This window comes from Macrobrachium rosenbergii, unplaced genomic scaffold (genome assembly GCF_040412425.1).
Source record: "Macrobrachium rosenbergii isolate ZJJX-2024 unplaced genomic scaffold, ASM4041242v1 13875, whole genome shotgun sequence".
Lineage (NCBI taxonomy): Eukaryota > Metazoa > Arthropoda > Malacostraca > Decapoda > Palaemonidae > Macrobrachium > Macrobrachium rosenbergii.
Genome location: NW_027100719.1, coordinates 1,142,078 through 1,159,577, shown reverse-complemented (window position 1 = coordinate 1,159,577; position 17,500 = coordinate 1,142,078).

The window sequence follows — 17,500 nt, the reverse complement described above, 5'->3', positions numbered from 1 at the left end:
AATATTTCTATATTTACTGTAACAATAAATAGTAAGTTTTTATTAATTAAAATTTTCTAAAGAAGGTAAGTGTGTTAGTTATTGTAATAAAATCTGAATTATGGTAAAAAGAATTTTCTTTTCTTGAAATTATTTAATGTCTATTTTAATCCCTCTTCTTTATTCTCCTATCTAGGCAATTCCTTCTTAAAAGATATTAGTCATGCTTGGTTAGGAAACTAAAATATAACTGATAAACTCCTTGAAATGATTACATTACATTTTAAAATTTTACTTACATTCCCTTGTTTCCTAAATATTCCCCTTATAGTCAAAGAAAAAGTAAATGCGTAATTAGGTAACTCAACCTCAATTTTTTTTTTTGCTACAAAACCAACTAATCAAAGTAAGAATTGCAACAATACAAGAAAAAAAGTTTTATTCCTGTGACTCTTCTATTTCTTAGGTTATACCTAGTTTTTCCTTCTGAAATTTCTTCTTCAAATTCTTCAGTCAATTTTGGTTCCTTGACTTCTTTAGTTCTCTTGACTTTGTCTTTATTTATCCAAAATCCCTCTTCTTCTAATGATTCAGCATATGTGGAAGGTATTTGGTTGTTTATTTTCGTTACCTTCACTTTTGTCTCTTGTACATCTATGACTTTGTATGGTCCTGTGAATTTAGTGGCTAACTTATAATTATTTCCACTTCTTACTTCCTTCTTGATGTAAACTTCATCCCATGTCTTGTAATCTACTGGCTTTAATCCTTCTTGATGCCTGTCTATCATGGTCTTCTGGGTTTCTTCTAGATTCTTGTGTAACTGTTTATGAATTACCTTGAAATTACTAATTCTTGTCTTCATGATGTCTTCAGAATAATTTGGCTGTATTGGCTGATTCAGCCATGTATATGGTAATCTTGGTTCATATCCCATCAAAGCTTTCATGGGTGTTCCTTGTGAACTGGAATGATTTCTAGCATTCAATGACAGTTGGACTAAAAGTAAATTGATATCCCATTCAGGATCCAATCCTACTGTATGCCTTTGCTAGCTGGATGGTATGGTTATATTGTCACTTTCTCTACCTTGAATGCATCACAAATTTCTTGTACTAGTTAATTATTGAATTCCGTACCATTGTCAGATATTATAAGCTGTGGAGCAGAATATCTGCAAAAGATTTTGTCAAAGAGAGTAACTGCACATTCTTTAGCTCCTTTTCCCGTTATTGGTATTAGTTCTGTATATCTGGTAAGTGTATCTATACATACTAGTATATTCTTATTCCCTTTACTCGTGGTATGCAAGTTAGTGATGAGGTCTATTGCTACTCTTTGGAATGGAGTTTTTGGAATGGGATACTTCCCTAAAGGTACTTCTTTATCTGCTCTTCCTTTGTATCTGTTATAAGTATTGCAACTTTTCACATAATTACTAACGTCTTTGTAAATTCCTTTCCGATGACAAGATCCTTTAATCAATCTGACTGTCTCATATCTTCCTGGGTGTGCGCTCATGTCGTCATCGTGCATTAGTTCAATAACTTTACTTCTTAGGCTCTTAGGTGCTATTCTTTTGTGGGTTACACCTTGAAAAGACTTAAATGGGTCAAATTCTTCACACACCCAGACTAATACGTTGTCCATGTGATGTTCACTGCATCTATGGGACATCCAATTTTCTTACTTAATTCTATTTGGTCTTGATGATCAAATTCCTTCTTATTTTTTACAAATGTGGAAACTTCTTTCATATCTTCATCCTCTTTGTTTCCTTATGAGGTTCTGCCTGGAGAGTTCTTCTGTGTGATGTATGGTAAATACATTGCATATGGGTTCACTTGTCTTTGCTTCTTGGCTAATCATATTTACACTATCTCCTTGTGGGATGTATTTTGATCATGCGTCTGCTACTTTGTTTTCCCTGGCACATATTTCAATTCTATGCCACAATCTTTGGCAGTCATAAACCATCGAGCTCTACGTCCGGAAAAATTCGGATTTTTGAGCATTTCTACTGCAGCTGAATGATCACCTGATATAGTTATCTCATAGCAAAATATTATGTATCTGAAGGGCTTTAAAGCGTCTATTATGGCTACAGACTCTACGTCTGTTACTGAGTAATTTACTTCCGTTAGTTTTAGCTTCCTACTGTAATAAGCTATAGCGTGATATCTATTATCATGCCTCTGCATTTAGCATGCTCCTATACCAACCAGTACGGCTTGTATCTGTGGCAAAGAAGAATTCTTTACTAAAATCTGGAAGAGTAAGTGCTGGAGCGTGTCTATCTTTCTTTCAGTTCACCGAATGCTTTCTGTTGTTTGGTTGACCACCAGAACGGCATGTGTTCTTTTAATAATTCAGTCAGTGGCGCTGCTATGGTAGCGAAATCTTTTATAAACTTTCGGTAAAAACCCGCTAAATCAAAGAATGATTTTACGTCTTTCTTACAATTAGGTGTAGGATACTCTTTGACTGACTTAATCTTTAAGTCATTTACTTCGACACCCTTTTCACTTAAAGTGTGTCCCAAGTAGTCTATTTTCCTCATAAGGAAATTGCACTTTGTTAACTTTAGTTTTAGATTTGCTTTCCTCAGTCTTTTTAGGACTTCTCTCACTTGTCTTACGTGTTCTTCAGTTGTATCTGTTGCTATTACCAAATCGTCTACATAGCAATGTACAGCCTTGCCTAATAAATCACCTAAAATTTTATCCATTAATCTCACAAATGTTACTGGGCTTGACTTTGGACCAAAGGACATTCTTACATATTGGTATCTGCCATTACTAGTGGAAAAAGCTGTCAAAGGCTTACTTTCTTCGTCTAAGGGAATTTGTAAAAATCCTTGCAATAAATTTATCGTGGTGAAGTATTTCTTGGGTCCAATGGTTGTGATAAGATCTCTCATAGTAAAGTTATGGTGTGCAAGAGGTCACCGGGAGAGGTCAAGATTTCAATTAGCTCTTCTGCCCACTGCTGGATGAGATTAACACTTTAATTCATATGGGCGACGATCGGTCAAACTAGGCATCTGGGATCACTTAGTTCATTATCGCCCCTTTTCTGTTTTTCTCTCTGACTTTATCCGTGATTTTCTGTATGCTCTTGTGCGTTTATTAATATATTTAGTTTATTAAATCACAGACTCGATTCCATTATACATATGTTTATATGTATGTATGTATGTATGCATGTATATATATATATATATATATATATATATATATATATATATATATATATATATATATATATATATATATATATATATATATATATATATATATATATATATATATATATATATATATATATATATATATATATATATACATACACACACACACACACATATATATATATATATATATATATATATATATATATATATATATATATATATATGTGTGTGTGTGTGTGTGTGTGTGTGTGTGTGTGTGTGTGTGTGTGTGTATGTGTGTGTGTATCTACATTAATAAATGAAGTTACTTTTACCTACAACATACGCCTATTATAAGTGAGGCATTATGGATCGTAGTCTGTATGTGCGTTTGTGTTCTTACTTGAGTGTGTTTGTGTAATACTGGGACCCTACGTTTGATCACAGAGGGATGGAATTTCGAGGGATGATAAAGTTACCTCAACAGATCTCTCTCTCTCTCTCTCTCTCTCTCTCTCTCTCTCTCTCTCTCTCTCTCTCTCTCTCCACAGATATATAAACAAACACAGTTATCAACTCTTGTTTGCTTTCAATCAGGAGCGTAAATATGATCCTTCCTTTTGAGTCCAAATAAAGTAGACAGTACAAATGGCGAAGGTTTCCAGGGGCCAGTGGCTATGGCAACAGAGAAATTATTTACTGAATGAAAAAGATATAATAATATAATAATAATAATAATAATAATAATAATAATAATAATAATAATAATAATAATAATAATAATAATAATAATAATAATTATTATTATTATTATTATTATTATTATTATTATTATTATTATCATTATTATTATTATTATTATTCAGAAGATGAACCCTATTCATAAGGAACAAGCCCACCACAGGGGCCAATGACTTGAAGTTAAAGCCTCCAAAGAATATTACGGTGTTCCCTCGAAAGAAGTAACAAAAGGTAAAGGAAAATGCAGAAAGAGATATTATTACAAAAACAGATAAATTAACAAATTAATAAATAAATAAAGAAAAAATTAAATAAATTATTAAAAGATTACAAAAGCCAGGCGAAGGAGATTTAATCTTTCCCTTATTTGGGGATTTCAGCACTAGTTTTGCGTGTGCTTAGCTGAAAAATTGAAAACAGATAATTCTATTTAATTTTCAATATAAGCAACATATTTCACCTCCTCTCTGTAAAAACATCATTCTATCAATTTTCTGTTGTCACTCTGAATGGTGAAAGAATTTGCACCGATTTTATAAAATTACCCTTTTTGAGCCGAGAACTTTTGTTGCAAGAATGTCAGTTGCCGTTAGATGTTTTTGTTTCTAACTTTATTAGTTTTAACATTTCACCATTGCTTTTACACTATACACATATTCAGCCGCTCTGATAAACGGGAAAATTAAAGAGATGCTAAAGCGTCGATGACCAAACTCATTGCGACGCCAATTACAAAAACAAATCAGTATCATAAGAATGGCACATGGACATAAAAATGCTGTAATCAAAATGAGTCCGAGTGAGATGAGTAATTCTTCATCATGACAAAATCTGTTGTATTTAGTTTATCATCTAAAAGACCGGCTGTTTCTGTATATATTTATACTAGTAAAAAATCACAAAAATATACGCGTGATTTGTTTATCAGTTGAAGCCACAGGAAAAGCTCGAGAAGAAACGGCAGAGTGCCAAGTACCCTCAAGCAATGAACACATCTTCGGGACAGAAAGGTGATACAAACTATTAAACAAGTGACCAGGAAAGCTCTTACAAAAGTAGAGCCAAAAATAACAAGTAAATAATGCGCCGAAGTGTCTTCGGCGCAATCGAGTTTTCTGTACAGCATATAATCAAGGCCACCGAAAATAGTTCTATCTTTCGGTGGTCTCGGTATAATGCTGTATGAGCTGCGGCCCATGAAGCTTTAACCACGGGCCGGTGGTGGCGTGTCCTATATTGTTGCCAGATGCACGATTATGGTTAATTTTAACCTAAATAAAATACAAACTACTGAGGCTAGAGGGCTGCAATTTGGTATGCTTGATGACTGGAGGGTGGATGTTCAACAAACAAATTTGCAGCCGTCTAGCCTCAGTAGTTTTTAAGCCCTGAGGGCGGACAGAAAAAGTGCAGACGGACAGAAAACAAAAAAGTGAAAAGGCGTATTATCAGGACATTGCAAACAGAAACAATGTTCGTCCAGATTACTCAACTGTTTGCAGCACAAACACGTCACAAGAAGGAAAGGAATTGCATAATGACACTATCAGGTACAGAAATGAATACTTGTTGACCTGTTTATAAAGCACCTGAATTAAAGAAAAAATGAATTATAATAACAACACACTTAAATAAATAAAAAAATAAGAGATATAACGGCAGGATATGCATATATAAAAGAGTATGTTTATACACACATACAAAGCTCAAATGGATGTGCGTGAGTATGTTTGAAGTGAGTGTAAACATCAGTATCCATTCTGAGTTAGAGGAATATTCCGATTCAGCATTATTAATTATATACACGAGAGAGAGAGAGAGAGAGAGAGAGAGAGAGAGAGAGAGAGAGAGAGAGAGAGAGAGAGCACTAATAGGTGTCTCCACTTAGAGAAAGGATGAATTCCTCGGATTTATTAATGGTGGGCGGTATCCAGTATCAAAGGTGTTTCTTCCATAATTGAAAGCTTGATGCAGACCTTCCTAATAATGCATTTTTCTGCCTCCACCGCTCCCAAGGTATCAGGATGATGTGCCTCTATCAAATAGCATTTCAAATATTTTGAATTCTATGTCACATAACAGCTCCACTGACATATTAACGCCTCGTTGAACTAGATCAGTGAAGAAACGCAATATCAAAGGGAGATTTATTGTTTAAACACACACACCTACACACACACACACACACACACACACACACACACATATATATATATATATATATATATATATATATATATATATATATATACATTGTATATCTATACATACATACATATATACATATATTATATATATATATATATATATATATATATATATATATATATATATATATATATATATATATATATATATATATATACATTGTATATCTATACATACATACATATATACATATATATATATATATATATATATATATATATATATATATATATATATATACATATGAGTTCAAGTGTACACACACACATATATATAGGCGTGTCTCTGGTGTGCGTGTACGAAAATCTGCAGCATAAGCCAGCAGAGTTAGTTAATATCTAAGAGAAGGGTATCATTTCTAGGCCGGGTTTCATTTAAGAGAGAAATCGCTAACTAATTAGTCATCGAATGGGAAAGGGATACGGAGGCGTTAAAGCCTCATCAAATTTCAATGAAGCTTCCCACATTGAGTCGCAGACCACGATTTTATTAAAATCAATTTCTCTGGTAATCAGTAAGTGTCACCTGCGCACATCTGCCTTCACTTGTTTACATGGCAGATGTTCTGGGCTTTTGATTATTTATTTTCTTCGAAGTGCACCGGGTTTCTTCCCCCTCTTGTTCCTAAAAGGGAAATTAAGAGTAAAAAGGTCTAAAAGGTGTAACAGGAGGAAAATCTCTCACTTGAAATATAAAGTAACTCTTAGGAGAGGATGTAAAGTAAGATGGAAGAAAGAGAATGTAAACGGAGGTAAAGGAATGAAAGGGGTTGCAGCTAGGGGCCAAAGGGACATTGCACAGAACCTTAAGCAACGCCTACAGTGACTGGGCTTGGTTAGAAACTCTGTCTTTTTGGGTTTGGCTTGTGCTTTGCAAGTATTTAATTTTAAACGTTACTCAGATTTCTGACTACTGTTACCACTTGGACTGAAAGGCGTGTGAATCACGATCTTCACCAGCGATAATGGCAATTTCGAGGGTGTTAAAGCCTCCACATTGAGATGATTTTCACTGGCCAGCTCTGGTAACTTTTGTGTGTTATGCACTATATCCTCCTAGCTTTGTTGAGTGCCCTTTTTCTGAACCATTCCGGGTATGCTAATGTATCAAAGCTTTTATCAATGTAATTTATTTCTTTATCTATCTTACAAGGGTCACACGTTCTCATTGCCATTCTGCAGGGTGATGAAAGTGAAATAGAAACTTTTCTAGACGAACTCAATAGTTTTGATAACAATATCCAATTCACTCTAGAAAAAAGTAACGATAATAAACTGCCCTTTTTAGACTTCTTGATAGAAAGGAAAGAAATAGATATGAATTCAGCACATATAGAAAGCCCACACACACAAACTCGTATATTCATTTCTTCTCTTTTTCACAGTCATGATATGAAAATGGGTGTTCTAACAGGTTTATTTCTCAGGGCAATGAGAACGTGTGACCCTTGTAAGATAGATAAAGAAATAAATTACATTGATAAAAGCTTTGATACATTAGCATACCCGGAATGGTTCAGAAAAAGGGCACTCAACAAAGCTAGGAGGATTTTTTACAGGGAAAATGCAGAGGGTACATGGAATACAGAAAACAAGAAAATAGTTTCCCTCCCTTATATGCCTAAAATGAAACAAATTACATCAAAAATGAAAGAAATTAAATATAAATTTGTGTATACCTTTGACAACACCGTAAAAACAAAGTATGTAAAAATAAATTGGAAGGAGAAGATAGTAATGCAGATGATATAGGGGAGTATACATAATTAATTGCAACAATTGTGGAGACAAATATGTGGGTGAAACAGGTAGGGAATAAGGACTAGAATCCAAGAACACAGGAGGGCAGTACAACTCAACTCACAGGGGAGTGCTATAGCTAGGCATTGTTGGGAAAAGGACCATAGGATGGATTTTAAAAACAATTGGCTTATATACAAAAGCAATAACATCAGTCATAGGAGGGTAGTGGAAGGGGCACTCATCAGACAGGTTAAAGTGATAGAAGGAAACAAAGGATTTACCTCAGAAGATCCCATAAGCCGATCTTTAATATTAAAAGAAGCTAAGATCGACCCTTCTGACCTGGAGGTTAGGTCTCCTGCCCAACAGACCGATGGTGACTGCTCACATACCACAAGGATTAATACCACTGACCATCAGATCAGGATATCAAACCGACAGCAGGAGATTAACAACTCTCAAGAGAATGGAAACCAGGACAGCCATCATATAAATGACATATAAATGCTCTAGAAGCAAGAGCCCGTGCTGGCACAAGGCCAGGAGAAGAAGTTCCAGAAGATTGCTGGGCCTTGAACCAGCCTGACTACCTCATCTCTTGAAAAAGGGTCACAGTTAGGACCTGAAAGTGCTCGAGATAAAAGTAATGTAAATATTTACCAGTAAACAAGTTATACACAAGAATCTTGTGGGTTTCTCTTTCAATAATAAATAATAATAATAATAATAATAATAATAATAATAATAATAATAATAATAATAATAATAATAATATGTTTTCCTTTATTACGTTCCCCATTCGTTTACTTTTCCGTTTGATAATAATTAGGTTACTATATCTATGAAGTCAATATCTCATATTGGAAATGCAACGGCCACATAATGTACAATTATCTCCCCGATTTTTCAATATATTTGGAAACCATCAAAAACAGAATACCGAAGGTTTGTCTTCATTTAGTTCTAGATAAAGAAACAGAATACACAATTTAGGCTCGAAGGCCAAGCGCTGGGACCTATGAGGTCATTCAGCGCTGAGAGAAAATTTGAGAATTGACGTTAAAAAGGTGTAACAGGAGGAAAACCTTTTGCAGTTGCACCATGAAACCACTGACAGGAGAGGGTTCAGGAAAGTAAGATGGGGGAAAGAGAATAAGAATGGAGCTACAGTAATAAGAATGAAAGGGGTTGCAGCTAGGTGCCGAAGGGACGCTGCTGAGAAAGTATTACCTACAGTGCACAGCTTGCGGTGCACTGACGGCAAGATCCCCCTACTGGGTCATCTAGTTCTATTTCTAATCTAGGTCCTCGCTAAGGGGAACCTCCACTTCGTCTGTCGCAAACCTTCGAGGTGAATTCACCTCGAAGGTTTGCGATAGACGATAATTGATATTCTAAACGACAAGTGAATTCACCTTCAATTGTCGTTTAGAATATCAATTATCATATTAGTTCATGACGTCTCATCAGAGAAATCAAGAAGCAATAAATTATACAAAGGTACTAAGAATTTTTCTTTTTGATTATCTGACATCATTTCTAGGCTAAGTACAACATCCATATTTGCTGCATTATTTGTAACAGGTATGTTAATAAAGAAATATAAACGTGTAATTATAAATACCATCTTTGTTTTCCCGCCTGAAATGGAACTATTTTGCTTTTCATTTATCTAACTGACATAATTTCTAGGCTACGTACAATTTCAATACCTGCTGGAGTTATTTGTAGTAAAGATATTAACGATAAAATATATAAGTGTAATTATGAATGCAATCTTATTTTTCGCTTCTGAAATGGAATCTTTTTTCAGTGGCTGTCTCTTAGACCCTGAGTGCAATATCCTGCTTCAGAAACACGTGAGAGTGTCTAGTCACACCAGCAGCGGAAATTATGCTCCATTTTAGCTTTTAGTTCGTCGGGTAATTGAGTGCATTCATGAACTGGCATATCCTCGAAATGACTTGGACCCATTACAAGACGTGCAGGTTTAAAACTAAGAATAGTACAGAATATAGGATCTAGACCAAAGGCATTATGAATCACTTGTTAGAAGAGTGTGGAAAGGAAGATGGAAGTAAGAGAATATGAATTGAGGAACAGTAAAAGGATTGAAAGGGGTTGCAGCTAGGAGCCGATGTGACGCTGCAAAGGACATTACGTAATGTCTACAGTGCACCGCATGAGGTGCACTGATGGCAATACCTCACTGCCGGAGTTTGAAAGTTAAGGGAAGAAGTGCTGACTGACTGTGCATTTATTTTGCTTTACTCTTCTTCAGTTCCATTGTCTCATTTTGTTTACGTACCGAGTCTCCTTGCTTCTCTTTCTCTAATTATCAGTTTTGATTCTCAACTTCTCAGGCAAAGCAACCATAAAAACATAAAGATGCTTTCATATAATAATAATAATAAATAATAATAATAATAATAATAATAATAATAATAATAATAATAATAATAATAATATTTGTCTTGTGGAAAAATAACTTTTAGTGAAAAATGGCATAACATTTTTAGGGCTTCGAATGAACGGCATTGGAGGAGTCGCACAAATATTTTATTTTATCCGCATTTATTTAGAATCTCCTGGTCACTTTTAACCACATACATATGTCATTTTCATAAACACAATACCCTCTCCACCTCTCGATTTCCCAGCACATTGGAACCGCTTGTCACTACTAAGCTTAACTCCAAATCAAGAAGATATTGTGATCGTCGGAGAGAGAGAGAGAGAGAGAGAGAGAGAGAGAGAGAGAGAGAGAGAGAGAGAGAGAGAGAGAGAGAGAGAATCTTTCTCAGTGAGCAATTCACCATATAACGTTATCGTATAGAGAGAGAGAGAGAGAGAGAGAGAGAGAGAGAGAGAGAGAGAGAATCTTTCTTAGTAAGCAGTTTACCATGTATCGTTAACATAGAGAGAGAGAGAGAGAGAGAGAGAGAGAGAGAGAGAGAGAGAGAGAGAGAGAATCTGTCTTAGTGAGCAATTCACCTTACAAGCATTAACGTCAACAGCCTATGAAATTGCCTTAGAAGAGAATTAGTTTCTGATCTGCACGAAGGAAAGGCCTCTTCTTGCAGTCGACTAATGAAACCAGGGAAGTCAGTGCCAAAGGGCCTATGGAATCTGAAATGAAGCTTCCTTTCACGGACGGTCCCTTAGAGGCACGAGGACGGGCGACAAACGCCTTTGATGTTGCCGAACCAGATAACTACCACAGTGGCCTATTTCTGAACAGCAGCACCAATATGCATGGCAGAGGTGGGTTGATATCGACTCTAAATACGAATACCTGAGTTCAACAGGGATTTGTAGGTGGGAGCCGGTATCAACTTATACCTCACTTGTTGGTCGTGAGGGTAAAGGCGTCACTGCAGTCCTGAGTTCTTAAGTCTTTCGTTGGTTCGAGCCCACGGGATGACGAACTTATTATCAACTATAAAATTCCCCTTCGGTAACATATGTGAAAATATATTACTTCCGAGGTAGAGCGAACTGGATATTAAAGGACGTTTGTAGCTTAATGCTTGTATATGAATCACAGTGATGTGATAAAAAGTCATAATATGACTGCGTGCGACAAACGCACTACATGGTCAGCATGGCAGAGGTGGGTTGATGTTGACTCTAAATACAAATACCTGCGTTCAACGGGGATTTGTAGGTGGGAGCCGGTATCAACTTATACCTCACTTGTTGGCCGTGTGGGTAAAGGCGTCACTGTAGTCCTGAGTTCTTGTCTTTCGTTGGTTCAAACCCACGGGACGACGAACTTATTATCAACTAAAAAATTTCCCTTCGGTAACATACTGTGTATGAAAATATATTATTTCCGAGGTAGAGCGAATTGGATATTAAAGGACATTTGTAGCTTAATGCTTGTATATGAATCACGGTGATGTGATAAAAAGTCATATTATGGCTGCGTGCGACAAACGCACTACATGGTCAGCACGGCAGAGGTGGGTTGATATCAACTCTAAATACAAATACCTGAGTTCGACGGGGATTCGTAGGTGGGAGCCGGTATCAACTTATTCCTCACTTGTTGGCCCTGTGGATAAAGGTGTCACTGTAGTCCTGAGTTCTTGTCTTTCGTCGGTTCGAGCCCACGGGACGACGAACTTATTATCAAATAAAAAATTCCCCTTTGGTAACATATATGAAAATATGTTATTTCCGAGGTAGAGCGAATTGGATATTAAAGGACGTTTGTAGCTTAATGCTTTATATATATATATATATATATATATATATATATATATATATATATATATATATATATATATATATATATATATATATATATATATATATATATATATATATATATATATATATATATATATATATATATATGCATAGAGAGAGAGAGAGAGAGAGAGAGAGAGAGAGAGAGAGAGAGAGAGCATTAGTTATAGAACATTATAGTATAAACAAAATAATACACAATGTTAACCTTTTGTGTAGTTAAGCATTTTGTTGTCTCGAAGATATTCTTGGCGAGTGAAAACGCGCGTCAGTGCTTACGAAGCCTGATGGTCAACTTTGGTGGCCATGGAGACAGGGAGCATTCTTCGCTCGAGGGATTCCGCTGACACATGACTCCTTGAACGATGCGCTTCCCCGCCCACCCCCCACAACCACGTCATGGGACTTCCCGGCAACGGAAGTCGTTGGCGGATACGTTCCGGGCGAAAGTTCGTTCATGAGTGTCCTCCGATGGGCGGAACAAAGGAAGTGTAGATTTTACATTTTGAGTACAGGTTAATTATTCCAGCGCTGTTTTTGGTTGGGGCGCTGTCGAGCTGCCAGTAAGGTGAGCCAAGTCTCGATTTTCAAAGCCCGAACCGACTTTATCATTTTTCTTGTGTTTAACCTTTACTGCTCTTTTTACATATGGCTTATGCTTTGGTTATTTATTTTTATTTTCATTTTTATTTCAATGCCACTTGTTGTTTTTTTTTTAATATTTCGGTTTTGATTTCTAAGTGCCATTTTATATCTTGCTTTGATCTGATGTGTTTTTTTTTTCTTTTTGAATCAGCAACATGGGAGAATTCCCACAACTATTTTCTTTCCAATGCCTGTTTTAAAAGTTCCTTTTTTGATTCCTCAGATGTATTACTAAAGGTCACAAATTAAAGTGAACTTTGACAGTAAACATGACTTCGGTCATGTTAGACATATCTGACTTATATGTTGTGGAGACTTATTTAGTCAATATTGAAAACAATATGTGCACGGGTTGGTCTTACTTTCATCTTGCTAATTTCAGGGTTGAGGCTCGTCCTCACCCATTACACCATTTCATTTCGGTCCAGTTCATTTACCGTGTTAAACTTATGAATAAACTGTATTTTTATACACAGGAATTTGCTATTATTCCTAGATTAGTTAGTAGTGTGTTTGTAGAGAGAGAGAGAGAGAGAGAGAGAGAGAGAGAGAGAGAGAGAGAGAGAGGAATAATGCTCTTTCTCGGCTTGAAGCTGACCAACGCTACTGAGGTAAGTTGAAATATCATACGCCCTCTTCGAAGGCGTAATATATATATATATATATATATATATATATATATATATATATATATATATATATATATATATATATATATATATATATATATATATATATATCTTCTTCTTTTAACGTGCTTTTTCCCATTTTTGTATGGGTAAGCACGATGCCTTCTTTTGAAGGACTTTTGATTTGGCTTTGGGTAGACCTGTAGTCTCGATCGGCTGCCCTACCTGACATCGCTTAGACCCCGGTAGCGTATGTTACATGTATCATACCCGACCCAAACGCCCTTCTTCCCAGCAGCGAGAAGTTGTTGCGCGGGTAGGGCGAGAGTTCGAGACGTGTGAGGTGTTTGTTATGTTTTTAGAAGGTGTTGTAGTGGCTTTGGTTTGTGTGTGTATTTAGTCTGTAACACCCATTTGCTTTTTAAGCAAACCTATCAGTTGATTACATATATAATCCCGGGATGTCTACACGGATAGCAAAGTGTCCGCTCTTTGATCAGTCGTTTGCGGATTTGAACTCGCGCCACAGACCTCTACGAAGTCCGAAGCTGCTGCTGAGCCATCGAGGCTCTATATATATATATATATATATATATATATATATATATATATATATATATATATATATATATATATATATGTATATACATATATATATATACTCACACACACACACACACGCAAGGGGAATTATAATTGATAAGTGGTTCTTCATCTCATGGGCTGAACCGCCGAACACGAGAACCACTTATGAATTATAATTCTCTTCGGTATATATATATATGTACATATACACACACACACACACACACACACACACATATATATATATATATATATATATATATATATATATATATATATAATATATATATATATATATATATATATATATATATATATATATATATATATATATATATATTTATATTTATAATATAAAGTTTATACATATATTATTTTCAAGGTAGGGCGAAGTGGATATTAAACGACATTTGTAGCTTAATGGTGTGATAAAATTCATTCATACACCTCACACACACACTGGTGACTTTTACCAGATACGTATGTGTTCGTAATAACCAGAGTGACTATCACCTTTTCGGCTTCTTCACACTTTTTGGATTCGTTTGTCATTACAAGGCCTTGAATCCGAAATGAATATGGAATAAAGAAACATCAAGAAAAGTTCTCTATCACGAGATAGAAATTTGTGCCCCTCATAAATCAGATTTTCTTATTATCCTTTTCTAAATAATGTACAACCAAACGGATTAAAATCCCGTTGTGCCTTGCGAAATGTTTAAAAAAATGTTAACATTTACTACAGTCGCGAGAGTAATTGATCTCCTCTGCAGGTGATTACAGCACAATGAAAACAAAAGTAGGAAAGTTACGTCTGTTAGAAGAAGATATCTTAAAAGAAAGAGGGTGACATCTTCGGTCATTACCAAAACGGTAATTTAAAGGCCAAATCAACAATTTTTTTTTAATTGACAGTTTATTAATGATCGAAGATATAACTATCTTTTTTTTTAGATTTTTTCTTTTCAATACAATATGGAATTTAGGCCAAAGGCCAAGGGCTGGGACCTATGAGGTTATTCAGCGCTGAAACGGAATTAAGAGTAAAAGGGTTGAAAGGTGTAACAGGAGGAAAACTTTTTGCAGTTGCACCATGAAACAACTGGTAGGAGAGGGTTAAGGAAAGTCAGATGGAAGAAAGAGAATAAGAATGGAGGTACAATAAAAGGAATGAAAGAGGTTGCAGCCAGGGACATAAGGGACGCTTCAAAGAACCTTAAGTAATGCTTACAGTGCACAGCATGAGGTGCACTGACGGCACTACCCACTACGGGGAAGATTTCTTCTTTAAGCAAATGTTACTTTCACTGGATTACACTGTAATCACCTGCAGAGTCGACCAGTTGGTCTTGCAGCTGTATCGAATGTCAACATTTTCAGTATCTTTCGCAAAACACAACGGGATTTTAATCTACTCTTGTTGCATGTCGGGTGTACGTATTATATTTACAATGTACAACCGACCACATGGGCTAACATTAAATAGGGACCTCATTTTTCGCTACCACCTAAACATGTTTGATAAAGGCTATCCAGTTTTATACATTTTAAAAATTTACTAGAAGTCTCATTGCTATGTACCCACCTAATACAGGATCAAAATTGTTTCATAAAGGTTACCAAATTTCATATATCTTAGTCTCAAATTACCCCTAAAATGACATATAAATATAAAATGTTCACTGTTGATGGGGTTTGAATTCTTAACTTTTTTAGAGGAAAGTTAGAATGAAAGGTTAAAATTACTTAAATATGAAGTGCTCATTAGAAAGAAGTAAGAGGAGGTAAAGGGAAATACAAAAAGAAGAGATCTCACTTATTAAAAATTAAAACAAATAAATTAACAATCAATAAATAGATAAAATGGAAGTAAATTATTAAAATGCAAGGAGAATAGTATTGGGGTAGTAATGCATTGTATCTTCGTTTGAACTTTTGAAGTTCCAATTGCGCGACATCCTCAGGAAGGCTGTTCCACAATTCTTAGAAAAAAAAATTTTTTTTTAGTTCCTGCTACTCAAAATTCAATTCTTCATTTAAGTGATTTTTTTTTTTTCGTTTTTTGTTTTCCTGAAACTGTGCTCTCGGGCTCCTATTTCAGGGAGATAATCTCTTCCATTCTCCTTAGCGGCCTTATTATACCTATAAATCTCTTCTATAAATACCAAGTTTCTCGGTCACGTGATAATGAACGTCTGCTTTAAAAGGCTCAAAATCTATGATTTATACTGAAAGAGAAGCCGCTGCTTAGAAAGGTAACAAAAACATACGAAAAAATAATGATGATGATATTCGTTTTCCTGTGCATTAGCACTTCATTTATACCTATTATTTTAAAACTGAGTGATACAATTAATGATGATTATGATGATGATTATGAGAGTGAGTTATATATCTTCACAAACTGTATGCTTTTTTGCCTTGATATTTAAAAAGCAGGAAGGAAAGCAGAGATCACGCGTACAGAAATATCTATGTTGTTTCCCTTGAAACGGACAGAAATAATTCTTTTTTTTTTTTAAATCCTCTTCTGTCTGAAAGGAAAAAGACTGAGGCTCTTTGAAATTCTCTGAGGGTATCGTTGTCTTTTATTTCTTCAATCCTTTTCTGAAACAACAAAAGGTTCCTGAGAAAATCGGATGACAATCTTGATGAGGCTTTACTGTCGCGACGCAATTCTGAGGCAGCAAATGAATCTTTCAGTTTTGTTTGTGGCCACAAAGAGCTTGCTTGCTGCCTCTTGACTGGCGTGAGATGTTACTCATTTGTTGTGGTTTTTGCTCATACGTATACAACACATATGAAACCACATGTTATCCAGTGGTCTTAAATGCACACACACACACACACACACACTCAGCATATATATATATATATATATATATATATATATATATATATATATATATATATATATATATATATATATATATATATACATATATATATATACATATATATATACATATATATATATATATATATATATATATATATATATATATACATATATATATATACATATATATATATACATATATATATATACATATATATATATATATATATATATATATATATATATATATATATATATATATATATATATATATATATATATATATATATATATATATATATATATATATATACACGTCTCGAACTCTCGCCATACCCATGAAATAACTTCTCGCTGCTGGGAAGAAAGGGCGTTGGGTCGGGTATGATACATGAAAGATACGTACCGGGGTCTAAGCGATGTCAGGCAGGGCAGCCGATCGAGACCACAGGTCTACCCCAAAGCCAAATCAAAAGTCCTTCAAAAGAAGGCATCGCTTACCCCCATACAAAAATGGGAATAAAAGCACGTTAAAAGAAGAAGAAGAAGAAGAAGAAGAAGAAGAAGAAGATATACATATATATATATATATATATATATATATATATATATATATATATACATATATACATATACATATATATACATATATACACATATACACATATGTATATGTACATATACATATATATACACATATACACAT